This window comes from Meles meles, chromosome X (assembly GCF_922984935.1).
Source record: "Meles meles chromosome X, mMelMel3.1 paternal haplotype, whole genome shotgun sequence".
Lineage (NCBI taxonomy): Eukaryota > Metazoa > Chordata > Mammalia > Carnivora > Mustelidae > Meles > Meles meles.
This window is the reverse complement of record NC_060087.1, coordinates 89,278,636-89,301,376: the sequence shown is the minus strand read 5'-3', so window position 1 is coordinate 89,301,376 and position 22,741 is coordinate 89,278,636.

Genomic DNA, 22,741 nt, shown 5'->3' with positions numbered 1-22,741 from the left:
CCCAGGTGCCCCAAAAACATCCTTCTTTTGGACTGAGTACAGCAAACCAATATACAAACCAAATGAAGATGGAGTTGCCCTGGTCGAAGGCACAATGGCTGATGCAGAATTCCCATCCTGCTCTCCTCTCTCCTGTAAAAAATCTCTCCATTCTTTTGTGAGACACGCACGGGGATCCCTAGATTGTTGGGAAGACAGTTTGGAAATCACTGTCACAAGGGTTAAAACATGATTGATTTGAAGTCGAAGGGGGATTGGTATTTTAACATGTCCAGTGTTCCATTTAAAATCCTTGTTTTGGGGCGCCTGGGTGGCTCAGTGGGTTAAGCCTCTGCCTTTGGCTCGGGTCATGATCCCAGTGTCCTGGGATTGAGCCCTGCATCGGGCTCTCTGCGCGGCGGGGAGCCTGCTTCCCCCTCTCTCTCTGTCTGCCTCTCTGCCTACTTGTGATCTCTGTCTGTCAAATAAATAAATAAAATCTTTTAAAAAAATCCTTGTTTTGGGTCCTAAGCTCCCAGCATTTCACAGCTCAAAAACTGCTCGAGTCCTTGTACCATAGGTTGTAGGCATTTAAAATCTTTGGAATCCCAATATCCTTGGTTTTAGAGTATTATATAGCATAGAATTACAAATCCCTAAATCCCCACGGGCTTAAAGACCCTAAAACCCTCGGAGCAGTAATTCTTAACTCAGAATGAGCTCCTCTCACTTTCCCTCTGCTCCTCCTCCACAGTGTGCATGCTCTGTTGGTCAGTGGCAGACATTTTGTCCCCCTTTCCTCCCAGTCCTCTGCCCTGAAATGGCTTCCAATCCTACTCCCCAAATGTGGTTGCTAAGTGATTGGAATTCACTGTTATGAGTAACCAGAGCCCAGTGTGAGTTACTTTGTTATCAGTGTATCCGGTCCTTGCAGCAACTTTAGATCCAGTGCAAAACTCAAGAGTCTTTCCTCCAGCTCCACGACAGCTGGCCCATCCTTGTGCCCCACACTTCCTCACCCCAGCACTAATGCTTCTGGCTTCCCCCACCCAAGAGCAATGGAGAGAGGGCACATCAGCTGAGTGGGAGGCTGCATCTGAGCCGGGCTTTGAAGGATGGGCTTACGGGAAGATGGAGGGAGAACCCTTTCCAGAAAGAGCCAGCACTATAAATTCCTCCATTATACAAATACTCATTGAGCACCTACTCTGTGCCAGGCATTAATACTGTAATGATCAAGAGCATGGGCTTTGGATGCAGATGTACCCGTGTTCAGGTACGGAGGCTGACTCTACCCATAGGCCCACTCCACTCACATGTCAACAAGCTCTCAGCTCTCTGCTTATTCTCCTCTGTCTCTAGGCAAGTTGAGCCCCCTTCCCTGCCCCAGTGGTTATCACCATCAGCCATCTCTCCCCAATCCCCCTAACTGAGCCTGTGTGTCCGTCTAGTGGGCACTTTGTCTCCTTTCTGCTTCAGGCCCCAGTTGTAAAATGGTTGTCAATCCTACTCCCTAACAAGGCGGTCTGGTGGCCCGAGTTCCCTGTTTGGATCTGTCAGGAGTCTGGTGTCGGGTACTGTGTTTTTGGCATACTCTCAGGTGGGAAGGCTTTTTGCAACCCCCAGGCAAAGCACAGAAACCCAGGTATAAAAACCTGACGAAGAGTGAGTACTCAGTAAGCGGTAGCCACAACACTTTGCCGCATACTTGCTAGTCACGTGACACCCATGAGCGCCTACGAGACAGGCACAATTACTATGCCCACTAGGTCTTTGTATCTCGGTTTGTGTGCTTACACGGAGGTTGAGCCTTGCCATCTGGGGGTAAACCCGAAACACAGGAGATGACACGAGGTCCCTGACAGGTCAGAATAGGGAACTCAGGCCACCCTTTTACACCAGGGTGCTAGGGAGGAAAGGAGACATACTAATCATTAGATAGCCACGTGTGCATGGTTGGGGGGGTCGGTGGGTTGGAGCTAGTAACACTGAGGTGGAAGAAGGAGCTTTCCCTATCCAGAGGGAACAGGCAACAGGGTGGCTAGGAGGATAATAGTTACAAAGCAGATAATCATTGATTTATTTTATTTTTTACAAGATTTTATTTATTTATTTATTTATTTGACACAGAGTGGGGGAGAGAGAGAGAGAGAACACAAGCAGGTGGAGTGGCAGGCAGAGGGAGGGGAGAAGAAGGCTCCCCTCTGAGAAAGGAGCCCCATGAGGGACTCAGTCCTTGACCCCTGGGATCATGACCTGAGCTGAAGGCAGACAATTAACAGCCACCTAGGGGCCCTGCAGATAATCACATGGTTAGGAAAGTGACAGGGATAAACTCTTTTAATATAACAACCCTGAGGGAAAGGTACTGTTAGGAAAACTGAGGCTTAGAGTGATTTTTTTTTAATCGCTCCAAATCACACAGCTGGTAATCCGTGGCACCTTCTAAGTGCCAGGCACTTTACACGTATTATCTCACTTAATCCTCACTACAGTCCTGGATCGTAAGCACTAGTACAGATAAGAAAACTGGGGTTCAGAAAGATAAAGGAATCTGCTCAAGATCACACAATAAACGGCTGAGCCAGTTTCTGAGCTATTACAGCATGTGCCTCAGTTTCCCCCACAATGATAAGCAGCAGGAACAGGATTCAGGTCTGTCTCTTTCCAGAATCCCATGCTTTCAAGAAATGAAATTTATAGGCTTGGGGAAAGATTAAATCTGGCGGGGGGTGGGGGAAGGCTGTGGGGGGGTTTCCTGGGAGAAACAAAGGTTCACTTCTGGTGGGAGGGAAGTGAGTCAGAGGTTAGAAATAATTCTGGGCCAGGAAAAACTGAGGGATGCTGAAAGGTGTCACCAACATAGGGATGTTTGGAAGACTCCTTCTGGACAGTGGCACGTTACCATAGAACCTGCCTGGGCTTCTTCAGGCATGGGGGCTACCAGGGGCCAGGGGCCAGGGGCCAATGAGGGACTTCTCCTGTTCCTGCCCCCCAGCACTGTATGGCCTCTGAACGGCTTGGGCCCTGGCTGGGCGTGCTTCCTTCTGGTCGAAGATTCTGGGCCCAGAGGAAGGAGCTACCCATTGCCTAGGTGGTGCTCCAGGCACTACACCCCTTATGGCACACACTTTATCCTGAGCAAGGCTCACCAAACTCCAGCAGGATGGGTGGCGTCATGCTCATACACACAGATAAGAAAGTGCCTAGGAGAAGTGCCTGGGTGGCTCAGTCTTTAATTAAGCATTTGCCTTTGGTTCAGGTCATGATCCCGGGGTCCTGTGACTGAGTCCCACCACCCCCCACCCCCCCTTGGTGGGAGGCCTGCTTCTCTCTCTCTCCCACTCCCCCTGCTTGTGTTCCCACTCTCACTGTGTCTCTGTCAAATCAATAAAATCTTTTAAAAAGGGGCGCCTGGGTGGCTCAGTGTGTTAAGCTGCTGCCTTCGGCTCAGGTCATGATCTCAGGGTCCTGGGATCGAGTCCCGCATCGGGCTCTCTGCTCAGCAGGGAGCCTGCTTCTTCCTCTCTCTCTCTCTCTCTCTCTCTGCCTGCCTCTCTGCCTACTTGTGATCTCTCTCTGCCAAATAAATGAATAAAATCTTAAAAAAAAAATCTTTTAAAAAAAAAGAAAGAAAGCGGCTTGGAGAGGTTAAGTGGCAGCCATGACATGGGGAAGCTGAGGGGAAAGCCGGGGCGGTGTAGATAGAGAGTCCTGGCTCCTACCTACTAGGCTTCTCCTACCTTCTACGGATTTCCCTAGGGAAGGGCTCTTCAGGGTGTGCAGCTCGGCTGCTCTCCTGTGCCCTACATGGAGTAGAAGCAGGTAAATCGCCATGCAAAGGCATTTCTATCCCCAACATTGGGAATGCCTGGGGCCTAGAGCCAAGAGCAGATTAAAAGGGGGTTGAGGGAAAGCTCAAGAACAAGGTGGAGTCAGGCTCTGGGTTCTTCCCAAAGCCTTCCACCTCTGGGAGAGAACAGCCAACTCCCACAAGGCCCCAGCAAATTAAGTGGGGTCTAGTAACAGCAGGAGATGCATTGCCCCCTAGTGGCCCAGCTCAAGACCGAGCCTGGACCTTTAGCACTAGGCAGGGGTTCTATGACCAGCCATTTAGCTAGCACCAGGTGGTTGTGGGGACAGACTCTGGAGTCACGCTAGACCAGGGTTCAAAGCTTGGTTCTCCTCCTTGCTAGCTAAATGACCATGGTCAAAATAGCACATTGATCTTTAAGTCTTGGTTTCTTCATCTGTAAGATAAAGATAATAACTAATTTCACAGGGTTAGTGTAAGAATTAAATGAGATAATACATGTAAAGGACTTAGAATGTTTGGCACATTATAGATGTGAGATACAATGATATATATAGCACTTCTCTTTTTTTAAGATTTATGTATTTATTTGGGGGGGAGGGGCAGAGGGAGAAGAAGGGAATTTCAAGCAGACTCCACGCTGAGTGTGGAGCCCAATGTGGGGCTCAACAGGAGGCTTGACACAGGGCTTGATCTCACAACCCTGAGATCATGACCTGAGCCAAAACCAAGTCAGGTGCTTAACCGACTGAGCCACCCAGGTGCCCCAATACTGGGGTTTTGGTTTTGTTTTGTTTTGTTTTGTTTTTTGGCACATCTTATCATTTTAGAAGTTTCATCTTTGACTCTTCTTGACTTCCCCAACATGCTCTCTTAGGTCATGGATGCCCCCATGCCCACTATCTTGCCCCAAGACAGGGAATGTAGATACACTCACCAAAGGCTCGCGGCCAAGACTTGGGCTAAGACAGGTGTTTCCTTCCATGTATACTTCCAAGAATCTTGGGCTGCACATCTTTGTACATCTATGAAATCAGAGAGGGAGCTATAGTCCCATTTTTCAATAAGGAGATTGAAGATGATGGGACAAGAAGTGACTTATTCAGCACAGAAGTTAAGATTGGACCCCTGAATCTTTTCCACCAACCCTTGCAGCCACCCATGTCCCCGAGCTCCGGCTAAACATGGAGCATCAATAACCCAGGACGTGGCTTATTGTTTGGAGACCACATTGCTGCACTCTGACAACAAATTTCTTGCTTCTCCTGAGGCTAAGTTGTATCCTCAGCAAACTCTCAAATGAGGACTCTTCTCCTAGAAGAAAGGGCAGCAAATTCCCAGGACTGGTGGCCGGAGACTCACACACCTCAAACACATGCCAAGAATACAATTAAAGGTTCAACGACAGGTTTGAGGAGAGGTGAACATTCTCTCCCCAGCCAAGCTGTGTGTCCTGCTGAGAAAATAACTTCCGCCTTGTCCTCACAGCCAGCTTGCTTCAGCCACTCATCTCCTGTCAGACATATGTCTAACCATCATGCTCAAAAGAGCAACTCTGTCCTTAGTCAGTACGGGGACCAGGAAGTGTTGACATGCGCATCGAGCATGGCTGCTGAGGGCAATACCTACTTGAAAGCACGGAGGGAAGCAGTATTGTGTCATCATTCTGGGGGTAGAGGACTCAGGCTTAACCGTCAGCACCAGAGGCTGGAGGGCTCTCATTCTGACACATTGGCAACAGCCCAAGCACTGCTGAAATAACAAATCATCGAGCACGAGACCCCCTTCTCATTCTCTGTTTGACCCTGAAGCCTTGGGAAGCTTGGTTCTGCTGAGAGGAGACTCTCGTTACTTCCCCCTGGAGCACTGGATCTCTGGATGGCACTGCATTCCTCTGTCCGCTGTCACTTGCTCTTCACGCTCTCATCACCATGGCAACCCAAGAGAGGGAGCCAGCATTGAAATCCATTCCCCAATAGACTTACATGGAACAGCAAGTGTTCTCCCCCTCCACACACACATCATTTTTAACCCTCTCTCCACACTTCAGCCTTGGTCCACCGTGAAGAGCAAATACTCTTACCTACATTGACAGGTGTCTGATATACCTCTTTCTTAGATCACCCTGCGCCAGAGCTACTCATCTGATTGGTCTGAGATGATTCATTAGGGCCTCATCTCACCAGGGAGCAAGGTCATCATGGTGAAAAGTGATATATATCTCTGACTATATAGTCAGTTCCCCCTGCTCTGGATTTTTAGGTCAGGCCAATTTGTTCTGAAGAGAAGACCTTAGCTTCTTGGATTCTGAGAGGAGGGAGTAGGGTAAGCTGCATTTCCCAATCTATTAAAAAACAAAAACCAAACCAAAACAAACAAACAAAAAACAGAGAACCCTGCAACAGAAACATAGAAAGAGGGGAGGAGGGGTTACCAGGCATATACTGCATTCTCAAATCAAGCTTTTATTAATAAAGGACATTTTCCTGCTGTTCTGCTAATTGTTCCTTGTGCCATAGTGTTCTGAGAGGAAGGCTTTGAGGAGAACAACAAGTGGTGGGATTTAGGAATGAAAACTCCTCCTTGAACCTGCAACACCTAGGAAGATTAGCTCAGGGTTGGTCCTGTCCCAGCCTATGTCTACACCGCGCAGAGAGGGTGCACTTGTTAAATCTCCTCACCTTCTACTGATGTCTGATTACGTGGAGAGCAAATTCAATATAAATTCAAGTTTCATACTGAGCTTGTAGTTGTGTGTGGCTCTTTCATGGGGACTCGGAAGTGACCTGACTACACAGCAAAATTTTTAGGCTGAGAGCAGGGGCTTTGTCTTGGGCTAAGAGTGAAAATATTCCCTGTTCAAACAGATCCATGCGAACTCACTTAATTGTCAAAACACTTCTGGAAAACTGAAGGGCAATTTCCACAAGTAAGAAAAGTTTAAAATAAAAACCCATTCTTTGTAAATTTAGATTTTATTCGTGGCTCTTTGTATATTCTGAGGTGGGGGCAGTTTCGTGGGAAGGAAAGAGCACCAGAATCAGCCGACTTGACTCAGGTACTTGCTCAGGTCCTGTCATTTACTATCTGTAATATCTTGGACAATTGACTTAGTTTCCTCATCTCTAAAGCGGGGACAGTCTTGAGCCTATCAATATCACAGCCTTGTTGGAAATAAGGTTTGAGTAGATGGTTATATGATGAAGCCACTCCAAAAACTGTAAAGTATTATATGCAGTTGGATTTTAATAAGCACTGTAAAAGGGACTTTCGTGTAATAGTCTGGCTTTCAAAACAGAGACACAAGCCCCAGAAATTACTGGGAGAAAAACCCCTGGAGATCTGGCATAAAAATCATTGAGGAAAATTACTAGGGAGGTTAAAACACAGGGCTTCTCTCTTAGAGGTTGCCGAAATAGCTCCATTTTTCTATCTTCTCAACCTTTCCTGGGTTCTGTCTCTTACTCAACTTGGGTAAGCTGTTGAAGAAGCTCCGTATTGCACAACACTGAATATGGAAGCAGTAGCTTTGCTTGAATTACTGGGAATGGTGACTTTCGATTGTTATGGTTGGTAATGGCTTACAGAGTCTTCAGTTTATACTATATCTGCCAAGGTAGGCTGCTGCACACTTGAGTAAAACGAACATACGCCACTCCGAATGTACTCACCATGTTAGGAAAATTGATTTTTTTTTCTAGAAGCCACTTTATGGATTCATACTACTTAAATAAAAAAAAATACTGCAAATTAAAAAAAAAGTTTCTCTAAAATGGTGAAAGAACCTACAAATAATCCATAAAAGAATTCCCCTATGATCCTCTGTTTTGTATCTTAAATTCCACAAATGAGTGAAATAGTGTGATAATTATCTTTCTCTGACTGATTTATTTCGCTTAGCATAATACCCTCTAGTTCCACTCATGTTGTCACAAATGGTAAGATTTCGATTTTTTGATGGCTGAGTAATATTCATTGTATATATATACCATGTCTTCTTTATCCATTCATCTGTTGATGGACATCTGGGCTCTCTCCATAGCTTGGCTATTGTGGACATTGCTGCTATAAACATTGGGGTGCATGTGCCCCTTTGGATCACCACATTTGTATTCTTTGGGTAAATACCCAGTAGTGCGATTGCTGGGTTGTAGGATAGCTCTATTTTTAACTTTTTGAGGAACTTCCATGCTCCTTCCCAGAGTGGTTGTGCCAGCTTGCATTCCCACCAGCAGGGTAAGAGGGAGACTTTTAATTCTAGGAAACAAACTGAGGGTCACTGGAAGGGAGGAGGGAAGGGGATGGGGTACCTGAGTGATGGGCATGAAGGAGGGGCACGTGATGGAATGAGCACTGGGTGTGATACGCAACTGATGAATCACTGAACTCTACCTCGGAAACTAATGATACATTCTATGTTATTTCATTGAATTTAAAGTAAAAAGAAGAAAAATGAGAGTATATCATGGGGAGGTCTATAAGATTCAAATGAAATCATGGATGTAAAGCTGCTCTGAACCACAGAAAGGGGCTGTGTAAAGCAAGCTTATTAACAGTCACAGGATGTACAAAAATAATCCATAAAAGAATTACCATAGGCACAAGAACAACATCAAAAATGGCAGGAGAAATACCAGCTGACCAAACATTTGCTGAAACAAAACATAAAATGAAGGCTGAGTCATGGGAATACAAATGAGAAATTGCTGAAAGTAAGAAAGTTTCCTCTTACCTTTAAAAAAGGGGAAGGGTAGAGATAGTAGTCTTTATGTAATGTATTATATACTTCTGTGTACCTTTCCCCTCTTAGACATATAAAACCATAAACCACTCCGTGCAGACTTAGTTGAAAAAAAAATCTTACTACTGAATAGAAGATAAGAATTATAAATGTAGACATTGGCAAGTCTTCCTTATTATCTAGTTTTGTAAATGCAAGAAATGCGGTGGGGACACCGCAATTGAAAACATATAGAAAAGGGTATGATTTAAAAGAAATAGGCAGAGGATTAAAGAATTAGCCCTATTAAAAATGCTTACGGAAACTAGTTTTCAAAAGTGCAAATCTAAGGTGGTGGTAGGCTGATAACATTAGATGTCATTTTACTTCATGTTCTCTTTTTTCCAAATGTTCCTTTAAAAGCTTACACTGTTTTGAGAGTGTTAAGGGTTAAGGAACTCATTAAAAAGAAAGATTAAATTCAAAAGAGCAACTTAAACTGACACTGGAATGGAAACTATGGAAGCCATCAGACAATGTGATGACATTGTCAAACAGCTGGAAAGTTTTTAAAAAGGAAAAAGCAATATACAATTTGATGTCCAGCAAAAATACCTTTCAAAAGAGAAAGCGAACACACCCACACAAATACGTCCAACTGATTCTTTATAAAAGTGCAAAAGCAATTCAATGAAGAAAGAGCCTTTTCAAAAAAATGGTGCTGGAGCAATTGTACATACAGAGGCCAAAAATAAACCTCAGCCTAAACCCCACCTTACATAGGAATTAACTCAAAATGGGTAACAGACAAATTTAAAACACAAAATTCTGAAACATCTAGAGAAAACCATAGAAGTAAATTTGGGGGATCGACAAGTAGTCAAATAATTCTTAAACTTGACAGCAGAATCACCATAGTGTAAAGGAAAAATCGACAAATTGGACCTCATCAAAATCCTATGAATTACATAAAAGACAAGCTGTCTACTGGGAGAAAACATTTCCAAACCGCCTGGACAACAGAAACCTCATGTCTAGAGCTGAAAAAGAATTCTCAAAATTCAACAGTAAAAAAAAAAAATAACAAGAAGAATAAAAAAAAATCCAATTAGAAAATGGGCAAAAGACATGAAGAGACACTTCAGTGAAAAGGATAAACACCTGGCAAATAAACACATGAAAAGATGGTCAATGTCAGTACCTATATTAGCTGGCTAGAGCTGCCATAACAAAATACTTCAAACTTATCACTACATCTGTATCTTTGAGGTAAATACCCAGCAGTGCAATTGCTGGGTCATAGGGTAACTATATTTTTAATTTTTTGAGGAACCTCTACATGCACCCCAATGTTCATAGCAACAACGTCCACAGTAGTTAAACTGTGGAAAAAGCAGAAATGCCCTTCAACAGACAAACGGATAAAGAAGATGTGGTCCACATACACAACGGAATATGATGCAGCCATCAAAAAGGATGAATACCCAACTTTTGCATCGACATGGATGGGACTGGAGGAGATTATGCTGAGTGAAATAAGTCAAGCAGAGAAAGTCAATTATCATATGGTTTCACTTACTTGTGGAACATAAGGAATAGCATGGAGGACATTAGGAGAAAGAAGGGAAAAATGAAGGGGGAGAAATCGGAGGGGGAGATGAATCAAGAGAGACTATGGACTCCCAGAAACAAACGGAGGGTTTTAGAGGGAAGGGGAGGTAGGAGGATGGGTTGGACCGGTGATGGGTATTAAGGAGGGCACGGATTGCATGGAGTACTGGTTGTTATATGCAAATAGTGAACCATGGAGCACTACATCAAAAACTAATGATGTACTGTATGATGGCTTACATAACATAATAAAAGAAATAAAAATATATATAAAAAATAAAATAAAAATCTTTTAAAAAATACTACAAATTGGCTTTAACAATGGAAGTTTATTATCTTACAGTTCTGAAGGATAGAAGTCCAAGATCAAAATAATGTTGGCATGGTTGCTGTTTTTTTTGTGTTTTTTTTTTTGAGAGCTCTTTCCCTGGCTGACTGCTGGACGCTTTCTTGCAGCCTCTTTGCATAAATGTCCCTCTAAGCACACATGCCCCTGGTGTCACCTTTTCTTCTTATAAGGACACCAGCCATATTGGGTTAGGTTCTCACCCTAACAGCCTTATTTTAATTGAATTGCCTCTTTAAAGGCCTTCTTTCCAAATAGTTACATTGTGAGGTACTGGGAGTTAGTATTTCAACATACAAATCTGGTGGGGTTGGGGGACAATTCAGGCCATAACATTAACCTCATGGAAATATAAATTAAAACCACAGTGAGGGGGCACCTGGGTGGCTCAGTCAGTTAAGCGGCTGCCTTTGGCTTAGGTCATGATCCCAGTGTCCTGGGATGGAGCCCCTCGTGGGGCTCCCTGCTCAGCAGGGAGTTTGCCTCTCCCTCTGCTCCTTCCCCAGGCTTGTGAGCCCACATTATCTGTCAAGTAAGTAAGTAAGTAAGTAAGTAAATAAATAATAAAACCACAATGAGATATCACTGCATGTCTAGCAGACAGGGTAAAATAAAAAATAGTGACAACACCAAATGCTAGAGAGGATGCCAAGGACATAGATCACTTATACATCGCTGGTGGGAATGTAAAATGCTACAGCCGCTCCAAGAAATGACAATGGCAGTTTTTCACAAAACTAAGCATGTATATGCCATACAACCTAGCAGTTTCACTCCTGGTAATTTATCCCAGATAAAGGAAAATTTATGCTCACATACAAACTTGTACATGAATGTTCATAGCAGCTTCATTTATAATATCCACAAACTGGAAACAGTCCACATGTACCCCAGTGCGCGAATGGTTAAACAAACCGGGGCGTATCCATACCATGGACTACTATTCTTTTTTTTATATAAAGATTTTATTTATTTATTTGACAGACAGAGATCACAAGCAAACAGAGAGGCAGGCATAGAGAGAGGAGGAAGCAGACTCCCCACCGAGCAGAGAGCCCAATGTGGGGCTCGATCCCAGGACCCTGGGATCATTATCCAAGGCGAAGGCAGAGGCTTTAACCCACTGAGCCACCCAGGTGCCCCATGGACTACTATTCTTGAATAAAAGGGAATTAACTGTTGATATACATAACAATCTGGATGAATCCCCAGGGAATTGTGGTGACTAAAAAAAGCCAATCCCCAGAGTTCACTTACTGATGGTTCCACTTATACAATGTTTGAAAGGATAAAATTTTAGAACAGGAAACTGGATTAGTGATTTCTAGAAGCTGGGGTGGGCATCAGGGAGGTAGATGTGGCTGTAACAGGATAAGACCAGAGTGCCTTGTGATATAGAACTGCTCTGTATTTGGATGTGGTAGTGGTCACAAGAATCTTTACAAGTGATAGAATTGCACAGAATGAAACACACACACACATGAAAATGATTAAAGGAGAAATCTCAATAAGGTCAGTGTATTGAATCTATGTCAATTTCCTGATTGTGATATTGTACCATATCTGTATAGGGTGTATGAACTATATACATGCAGGGCGTTACCTTTAGGGGAACTGGGTAAAGGTATGGGATTTTTCTATATTATTTCTTAAAACTGCATGTGAACCCAAATGATCTTACAATAAAAGATTTAGGAAAAGAAGGTGAACTAAAGATATTTTCAGCCAAAAACTGAGAAAATCTGTCACCAGCACATTCATACTGAAAGAAATAGCAAATACAAGTGATCAAGATGGCAGCTGAGAGATTCAAGAAGTGATAATAATAAAAATAGTAAATCTGTTGGTAAATCTTAAGTAAACATTGTATAAATCAACAACAATAATAATAATGTCATGTAAGGTCAACAATATATGGAGCACTAAATTATGCAGCAACTATAGCAAATAAGTCATGAAGAGAATGAATGAGAGTAAGGGGTTCATGCAGGAAGCGTGAACTAGAGAGAACAAGGATCGTTTCACAAAGACAATAGACTCAATTCACCAGAAAAAGGTAAAATTTTTAAATTTTGATGTATACAATACCCTAGACTCAACATTTTTAAAGAAAAACTGGATGGAAATTAAAGTTGATACATCCATAGTCGTAGGACAATTCTATCATACTTCTTTCTGTAAATGACAGAATAAGTGACAAAATATATTAGTAAAGCTATAGAACTGTGCTGTCCCATGCAGTAGTCACTGGCCACACTTGATGATTGAGTACCTGAAATGTGGCTAGTTCAAGTTCACATGTTCTTCAAGTGTGAACTACACACGGGATTTCAGAGATACAGTTTGAAAAAAAGAATGGGCAGTGAGAAGGGGGGGGGTGAGGTGCAGGCTGCAACCCCTTTCCTGCAGAGACCCAGAGCCCTCTCCATGGCTCCCCTTGGCTGGGCTCAGACCCAGAAGCAGCAGTGAACCACAGGATGCCCCCGCCCAACCCATAATTTGATGGCAGCAGTGGTAGCCATTCTGAGCTGGACTAGCCAGCCTTGGGGTCTCCAGGCCCAACTCTGCTAAGCCTCAGAGAAGTCCTCAGCAAGCTTCCAAGGATGCTGTCTGGTGTAGTAGGGTTCTGGATGGATTCAAGCTCATCTACCTCTTCAGGTCACAGTGCTCTGCAGCCCAACACCTTGATGACTGCTGTGTCTCAGCTGGACAAGGCTCCACTTCATGAGTTTTGGGGAGACATGATTCAGCCCATAACAGCTAGTAAGAACATAGAAAGATGCTGAACATCATTAGACATTAGGAAAACACAGATTAAAACTGCAATGGGATACCACTTCACATCCACTAGAGTGGCCACAATAAAAAAGATAGACAACAAGTGTTGGCAAGCATGTGGAGAAATTGGACACCTCACACATTGATGGTGGAAATGTCAAATGGATCAGCCATTGGAGAAATAATTTGGCAGTTTCTCAAAATGTCCCACGTAGTGTTAGTATATATGACCCAACAATTCCACTTCTAGGTACCTACTTAAGACAAATGAAAGCATATGATCACACAAAACTTGAACCATGAATGTTCATAGCAACATTGCTCATAATAGCCAAGAGGTGGAAATGATTCAAATGTACATTAACTGTTGAATAGATATACATTTTGTCATATAGCCACACGGTGGAATATTACTTGACAATGAAAAGGAATTGACTGCTGATAGTTGGCTAACACAAGAATGAATCTGAAAAGCATTATAAGTGAAAGTAGCCAGATAGACAGTAGATTATTTGTTACCTGGGCTGGCAGTGGGAATGAAGATTAAGAACTCTCTTTCCTGGGTGATGAAAATGTTCTAAAACTAGATTGTGATGATTCATGTACAGCTCTGTAAGATTACTAAAACTCATCAGACTGTGCATTTGAAATGGGAGAATTTCAGAGTATGTAAATTTTATCTCAATAATGCTAATTTAAAAGTATATGAATACAAAGAATAAAATGTTATAAGGCTACATCCTGTATGATTCCATTTATATGAAATTCTAGAAAAAGCAAAACTAAAACTATAATGATAAAAAGCAGATCAGTGTGAAAGATAGAAAAAGAAAGAAAGAAGAAAGAAAGAAAGAGAAAGGAAGGAAGGAAAAGAAAGAAAGAAAGAAAAGATCACTGTTGCCAAGGGCCAGGGGTGGAGGGAGGGGATTATTCAAAGGGGCCTGGGAGAACTTTTTGGGCTGATGGAAATGTTCTATATCTTGATTGGAGTCATGATTATAATGAGTGTAAAGTTTCTTCAAAACTCTGCAGACTTTAAAAATCAGTAAATTTTATTGTATGTGATTTGCTCCTCAGTAAATCTGATTTTACAAATGTTTTAAATCAGTGAAAGAGTCTAACAGACTCTTCACAAAAGGATACAAGAATGGCCCATAAATACATTCAGTGAGGTTGAACTTCATCAGTCATCGGTGAAATGCAAATTGAAACTACAATATGAAATACTACTACACACACTTGAGAATGGCCAAAATTAAAAAGACAAAATTTAAGAATGCCAAGTGCTGGCAAGAATGTGAAGCAATTGGACTCTCATATATTGATGGTGGGAATGCAAAATGATACAGCTAATCCGGAAAACAGTTTGGAAGTTCCCTTTGAGATTAAAATACATATACATATATATGTATATATATATGTATATACATATATATCTCCTATCATTCCCATTTCTGGGTATTCAACCTAGAGAAAGCAAAACATGTTTTGATAAAGACTTGTACCCAAATGTTCCCAGCAACATTATTCATAATAGCCAAAAGCTGGGTACAACTCAAATGACAATGAATGAGTGAATAAATATACAAATTGTGGAATATTCATACTAATGGAATACTGAAAAGAATTAACTTCTCTTTTTTAAAGATTTTATTTATTTGACAGACAGAGATCACAAGGAGGCAGAGAGGCAGGCAGAGAGGGGCAGGGGGAAGCAGGCCCCCTGCTGAGCAGAGAGCCCGATGCAGGCCTCAATCCCAGGACCCTGATATCATGACCTGAGCTGAAAGGCAGAGGCTTTAACCCACTGAACCACCCAGCCATCCCAAGAATTAACTTCTGATATAGGCAACAACATAGATGAATCTTACAAACATTACCCTGAGAAGAAATGGCAGACGTAAAAGAGAACTTACTGTGTGACTCAATTTCTATGAAACTCTAGTAAAGATAAATGTACTATATGACAGAAAGCAGATCAAGGGTGGCTTGGGCGTTGAGGATAGGGCAGGTTGTCCTGGTTGAGGAACAACGGGACTTTTTAGGGTGGTGAAAATGTTCTATACCTTGAGTGTGGTGTGGGCATATAAATTTCTCAAACTCATTAAAATATGCACTTTAAGTGAGTGCATTAATTTGTATGTACATTATACTTCAATGGAACTTATTAAACCACAGCATGACATTATACACTCAGCAGAATGGCTAAGATGAAAAAAGAAAGACCATTCCAAGTTGATAGAGGATACTCATCTACCAGAACTCTTATTTGTGATCAGTTGGAGTGTTAATTGGTACAACCACTGAAAACACCATTTGGAATCTGTCAAAGCTGAACATGTGGGATGCCTGCATGGCTCAGTTAGTTAAGCATCTGCCTTTGGTTCCGGTCATGATCCCAGGGTCCTGGAATAGAGTCCCAGGTCTAGCTCCTTGCTCAGGGAGGAGTCTGCTTCTCCCTCTGCCTCCCCCCGACTCATTCTCTCTCTCTCTCAAATGAATACATAAAATCTTTTTTAAAAAACCAAAAAGCTGAGCATGTATGTACCCTATTGATCCAGTAATTCCACTCTTAGCTATGTAAAGAGATATATAAATAGAGGCACCAAAAGACAAATACAAAAATGTTTGAAACCACATTATTCATAATATTCCAAAGCTGGAAACAACACATATGTCCATTAATGGTAAAATGGATAAAAATTTATAATATATCAATACAGTGAAATATTATACCATAATAAAAGGAAATGAACTGCCAAAATACTATAGGAATGAGTCCCATAATGTTGAGTGGAAGAAGCCAAACAAAAGAAATACATACTGTATGATTACATTATATAAATTTCTAGAGGTGAAACTAACCTGTGGTCTTAGACGCGTCAAGATTGTGGTTTTCTCTGGGGAAGAGAGAAAGATAATGTATGGGAGGCAATATTCCATATTGTGCCCTGAGTGGTGGTTGCCTGGGAGTGTTCACTTGGTGATAATTCATCTGAATGTATACTGATGTTATACTTTAATAAAATAATTTATTTTAAAAATTCAAAACACAAGGTAAACGAGAAATAAGGATATTTCTCCAACCTGTTTTCCATCTATCCAGTTGCCTTCCTCAGAGGAAATCACTGAGATGTGCATCTTATGTACCTTTTAATTTTTTTAAAGGTTTTATTTATTTATTTGATACAGAGAGAATGAGAGAAAGGCCACGTTAGAGAGAGTATGAGAGGGGGAGGGGCAGAGGGAGAAGGAGACTCCCCACTGAGCAGGGAGCCCGATGTGGGGCTCAATCCCAAGATTCCAGGATCTTGACCTGATTTGAAGGCAGTTGCTTAACCAACTGAGCCATCCAGGCGTCCCTTATGTGCGTTTTTAGATACATCCTGTGCAATACAAAAAACTGGGTTTTTTTCTTCTGAAATTTTTTTATTTTAAATTACCGTACGTGAAATTGACTTTTTCATTTGGTATACAGGTCTGAGTTTTAACACATGTGTGGATTCATGTACCCACTATTAGAATACAGAATAGTTCCATCAGTCCCCCTGAATTTCTTTTATAACTGCACCTTCCCCTGCCACTAACCCCTGGCAGTCACTGATCTACTCCTCATCAATATAGCTTTGTCTTTTCAAGAATATTTCTTTTGTTCCTATTGTTTAAAAATCTAATAAATTTGAAGAAAAATAAAAACATTGACCCATATTATGTCTTTGTTTCTTTACAAATTGGTAGTCAGACAAAAGCCAGTATTTGGAATTCATCCACTTTCATATTGTTGATTCAGGTCTTGGCTTAGGAGAGGAACAATTAGCCTGGGCATCGGAAAATTGCTAACTGGGAAGAAGAGAGCCACAGCTAATCCCAATTTTCAATTTTAATCCTGTGAGGAGATTGCTCCAGGAGTGGTAAGCAAGGAAGTGGGCAAGTCTCACTCGTTAGAGGGAGATGCTTAGGATACCATTAATGAGTCATCAGGGAATAGGGAGCAACTCTTAATAAATTACTGAAATAATGACACAAAAAAGCTAAGTCCCTGAGGTGTGGGTGAATGAAATATTTCTCATGTCTTATACAAAGTGCCGGGTCCTTGACTCTTTCTCCTTTTCTTACTCCTTTTCAAAACATGAGGACATAAGCTATTCTTCATAAGATACAAGACTAACAAATCAGAACAATAACAGTTAATGAACTACATACCAAACAATGAAATGAAAAAACTACTTTATTTATTGGAATTTCAGAGGAGCCTGAAGAAAATGTACACAGGACTGGTGGGCTTCCTATGCTTCTTGAAGTGCTTCAAAAGGCAAGGAGGGTCATGTGTGGAGAGTGTGGACTTGTGGAAGTTTATGAACTTGAGGGATCGGCTTGAAGCGAAGTGAGGAAAAAGCGGCCCAATGAGATGGCAGATGGCTATGTGTTGCTTGATATGGCCTTTCCCCCCTATAACCTCACAAATCTTGGTGGGGGGAATGCCTAAATCGTCATATGCTTAAGTGTGATTTGATTTCTTTCAGAAGATGGTGGAGGGGTGGAGTTTGCGGCCAGGTTCTGATTAGAGGCCTCAGGAAGGCTGTGTGCATTTAGAAGCAGAGACTGATTCAGAGGGACGTAAGAAAATAGAAACAAAATCACCAAAAGAACTCTGAGCTTCCTATGATCCTGGAATTGGGGTTCAAGCCAGATAATACTAAGTCTTTGATGAAGGTTAGAGTAGGTATGGTGACTTGGTGTTCAGCTCCATTTTGCCCTCATCCTAGAGGATAGAAAGTACATGTACAAACACACTTCCCAGACTTCTTGCAGCTGAAGCTCTGAATATTTAGGTTCAGCTAGTCAGATGCATGGGTATGCGATTTAGAAGGTGTAATGTGGCTTTTGCTTCATTTCTGCTGCCTGTGCTGAGAAGCACAGTGGTTGAGTTGTTCAGTTTTTTTAAAAAGATTTTATTTATTTGACACCGAGAGAGATATCACAAGTAGGCAGAGAGGCAGACAGAGAGAGAGAGGGAAGCAGGCTCCCCACTGAGCAGAGAGCCTGATGTGGGGCTCGATCCCAGGACCCTGAGATCATGACCTGAGTCAAAGGCAGAGGCTTAACCCACTGAGCCACCCAGGCGCCCCTGTTCAGTTATTCTTCAGGAGAGTTAGCAAAGGTCCCATGTCTCGATATTAACTACATGGGAGTCCAGAGGCAGCATAGGGCACCCCTTTTGCTGGTGAAGGTTGTACTGTACGTGGCATGTTTCTGGAACTGACAGTAATAGTAATGGCCTCCTGATGGTGGCAACAGTAACACAATCCTGGAGCTGGAGATTTCCTGACTGTACAGAGAGACAGCATCACTCTTTGATGGCCTGGCTTTGTGATGTGGCTTTGAGAGTCATTTGGAAGGCTCGGCATCTGTTTCTACAGCTCTCTTGAATGATTCTCTAAGCCATTTTACACCCTGTAATAAATTGCTTCCTCTTTAGACCAACTAGAGCAGCTTCTGTTCTCTGAAATTGAACCCTGACCAGTAAAGAATGTAGTAGCAGGAGGGCTTAAAGGCAACAGCATTTCAAGAAAGCAGGAAGGGCAGATCGATTAGATAGCATGATTGGTTTGAAAGCAGTGATGATACTGTTAAGATTAGAAGATGGGATGTTGATAGTCCCGGGCACATAATGGCAAGCCAATCAAATTATCACATGTGGGCATCTACAATGAAGTGTCTACTGAAGGCAAGACTTGATGGACCAGGTAACTGCTACTACAGATTATTTTGGTGCTAATGATACCCAAAGACTGTGCAGTGGAGTAACTTCTAACTGTGCTCTAGAGGTTTAAGAAAGAAAACGACAATCACAAGATTTAAAGAGAGGACTAGGAGTTTCTATACTCTTATCTACTGTTGACATGGAGCTGGCATAGCTGAAAATTAGAATCTGATCCTACAGGTTGTTAAATTACAATATATGCCAAACTCACAGCCTTATCAGGTCACTTTTACAAAAGTAAGGGCATTTATTTGATTAGAGAGACATCCCTAGAATAGAAACAGGGACATTTGAGTTAATTCAGATGACTCTAAGTGTTTCACCAATGAGCTTTACTTGCCAGTGAAGCATGCTATTTGATGAGGCTGGTTCTGCTTTGCTTGAACCAGCAAGGGGATGTTGCTTGAAGGGAATGTTCGCTTGCTTGAAGCTACTTGTAAGGGAATGTCAGTTTTCCTCAGGTACCACCTCTACCTCTTCTGGTTGCTTCCAGACCTATAACTTAGTCACAGAATGCTCCAAGGGTACAAATACAAGTCTGAACTGGGAGGAGATAATTACAGAATTTTATTAATTTATAATGGCAGAAATCTGCAGAATTATGTGTAAGAATGTATTTTGAGAACACTACACTGTGGAGGAAGGAATGTAATTTTAGTTTGGGCTGAATATATCAACATCTGAATACTTACCAGGGATTCTGGATTCAGTTACTGGTTTGCCCAGTTGGAAACGGCTTTTTTGCTCAGCTGACTGAAGCCAAGACTGAAAATAGGCCCATATTAAATGAAGTTGACATGCCAGATATTCCTTGGTATAATGTATACGAGATATTCCAAAGACAAGGAAATAGAAACAATGGAGTACATTTATGGTATATGACCCACTAACCTACATCCTAACCATTTTCCCCCAAGAGGACCCGGGAGATGTTCTCTTCCCCAAGGCATTGAAATATATATTGATAAGAGGAGCCTTATTATTCCTGAAATGGGAATAATGCAGTAGAATGCTACCATGGTAGTCTTCAGTAGGCTGGGGATAAAGATGAGAGATGTCGCCACTGAAAGGAACTTGCTAATTTCAATGAGAATGAAGGGATCCTAGACGGACAAAGTGACAGCACTTAATGACAAGAGTCGGGGTGAGCATGGTTAACATGATAGAAGCATGGCCAGAGACTTAATCTGAATGTTTTGATTTGCAGAGAAGTTTGATAGTGGCTAATTGTTCTTCACTTTGTTTAGAGGGAAATAAATGAGCAGCCTACTAATTTTTTACTTGATCCATATAGCCAAAATATGTGTCTGGTGAACAAAGATCTAATTTAAGTCATTGTGATGGAGATTCATGGCTTCTCCCCCAGTCTGCAGGCTTAAGTCAATTCACATACCCAGAGGCCCTTGAAAGGAAAGCCAGATACACATGAAGAAGGAGTCCACAGTCTATGATATCATAAGCAGGTAGTACATTGTCTTTCTGGCTTTCCTTTTTCTTTCTGGCCAGAGGAGCCTGTGACCATTTACCAGGGTACCCATGACTGAGCAACTAGAAATACTCATACTTTTTAGACACTAGACACTGATGCTGAATTCACACTTATACAGGGCCACTTAGAATGCAATTGTCATCCACCGATGAGAGTCAAGGCCTATGGAGTCAGGAGACAGAATTTTATCCTGAATCCATCTACAGCAGGTCCAGTGGATCTGCAAATACTCATATGGTTATTTCTTAGTTTATGGATGTATATTTAAAATAGCCATATTCAGGGACGCCTGGATGGCTCAATCAGTTCGGTGTTTGCCTTCGGCTTGGGTCATGATCCCAGGGTTCTGGGATCAAGTCCTACATTGGGCTCCCTGCTCAGCAGGGAGCCTGCTTCTCCCTTTGTCTCTGCCTCCTGCTCATTCTCGCTTTCTGACAAATAAATAGTTTTAAAAAATAGCCATCCTAAGCAACTGACAGATCTACCACATTTGCTCCCCGACCAGTGTAGTATAAGGACTATTTATGGGAGGGGCCATATAGGGTTTGCTGTATCTGTCAGTACTGTATCCCTGGGGAAATCACAGAGATGAGTGCCCACTAAAGCTATGAAGGATGTGTGTGGTTATACGGAGGCAGGAGAGGGGTTTCCATTTCATCCTCATTTAACTTGCCTGATTGGCTTAATGCAGAAGGTATATGGGTCTTGGAGAATGACAGTTGGTTATCAAAATTTAATCATTAATCCTAAATAGCAATTTTTAAAAAGCTACATAAATCATAAGAAACTGGGGGGGGGGGTACGCCTGGGTGGCTCAGTGGGTTAAGCCCTCTGCCTTCAGCTCAGGTCATGACCCCAGGGTCCTGGGATGGAGCCCTGCATCGGGCTCTCTGCTCAGCAGGGAGACTGCTTCCCTTCCTCTCTCTCTGCCTGCCTCTCTGCCTACTTGTGATCTCTGTCTCTCAAATAAATAAAATCTTTAAAAAAATCACAAGAAACTGCAGAACATCGGAAAGACCAAGATCTTAAAAGCAGCCACAAAGGAGACATTACCTGCTGAGGAAGACAAGAATTAGAAGCTAGGAAATCTATTGCTTGATGCTTCTGGGATAGGAGAAAGATGTGGTCCTGATAACAGAAATGGAAGGTGCAGTAGAATGTGAGATAAAGGATAAAACACCGTTCCACTGGTGATTTTAAGCCAAGGAATGTAGCTACCAGGATAATTTGCTTGCATTGCTTTGGGGGAATCTAGTGGTATAGGGCTCCTAGTGTCACAGGTATCAGTCTTTCTTTAAATAGTCAAAGGGGCGCCTGGGTGGCTCAGCGGGTTGGGCCTCTGCCTTTGGCTCAGGTCATGATCTTGGGGTCCTGGGATCGAGCCCCGCATCGGGCTCTTTGCTCGGCGGGGAGCCTGCTTCCTCCTCTCTCTGTCTGCCTCTCTGCCTGCTTGTGATCTCTCTCTCTGTCAAAGAAATAAATAAAATCTTAATAAATAAATAAATAAATAAATAAATAAATAAATAAATAGCCAAAGAAAGGATTCTGGCTGGTAAAAAGCGGAAAAAGACTTTGTTGAACTGTTGAGCTCAGGGATTCACAAAGATGTTAATACGAAGTGTTAATACGAAGATGCCACCACTGCTACAGAATGTATTCCCCACTTTCCGTCCTGCTCTGCTATATATTAAGAAATTCCAAGCAGAGGCATCTGATTAGCCAATCCTTGATCACATGGCCATAGGAGGTGAGGATTCTGGAAAAGAAGACATCTGGTTTTTTATATGGTGGGCAGAAAACATGAGTGGCTGTTGGGTGGGAGGAGAGTGTGGCTACAAATGGATAGCATGAGGGAGTTTTGGGGGGGGTGATGGAACTGTTCTGTATTGTAATTGTGATGATAGTTACAGGAATATATACCTGTGTTAAAAATTATAGAAGTGTATAGCAAAGGGAAGTTAATTTATTGTGTGATAAGTAAAAAAATAAAACACAACTACAGCCTCATGACTAGTTGCAGAAGTGAGGACTATAGTAGCTACCCATAGCTATTCTTCCTTTCTCTTTAAGATACATAATTCTATATAGCAATCAGTTTATTCCCCTACTTATCCTCTAGGTTTTATATAAGGTGAGTTTTATGGTAACTTTTTTTTTTTTTTAGTTCACATGTTACAGGATATCAGGATGGGACTGAGATTGAATTAGGATAAATAAGTATCACTCATCCATGGATCCAA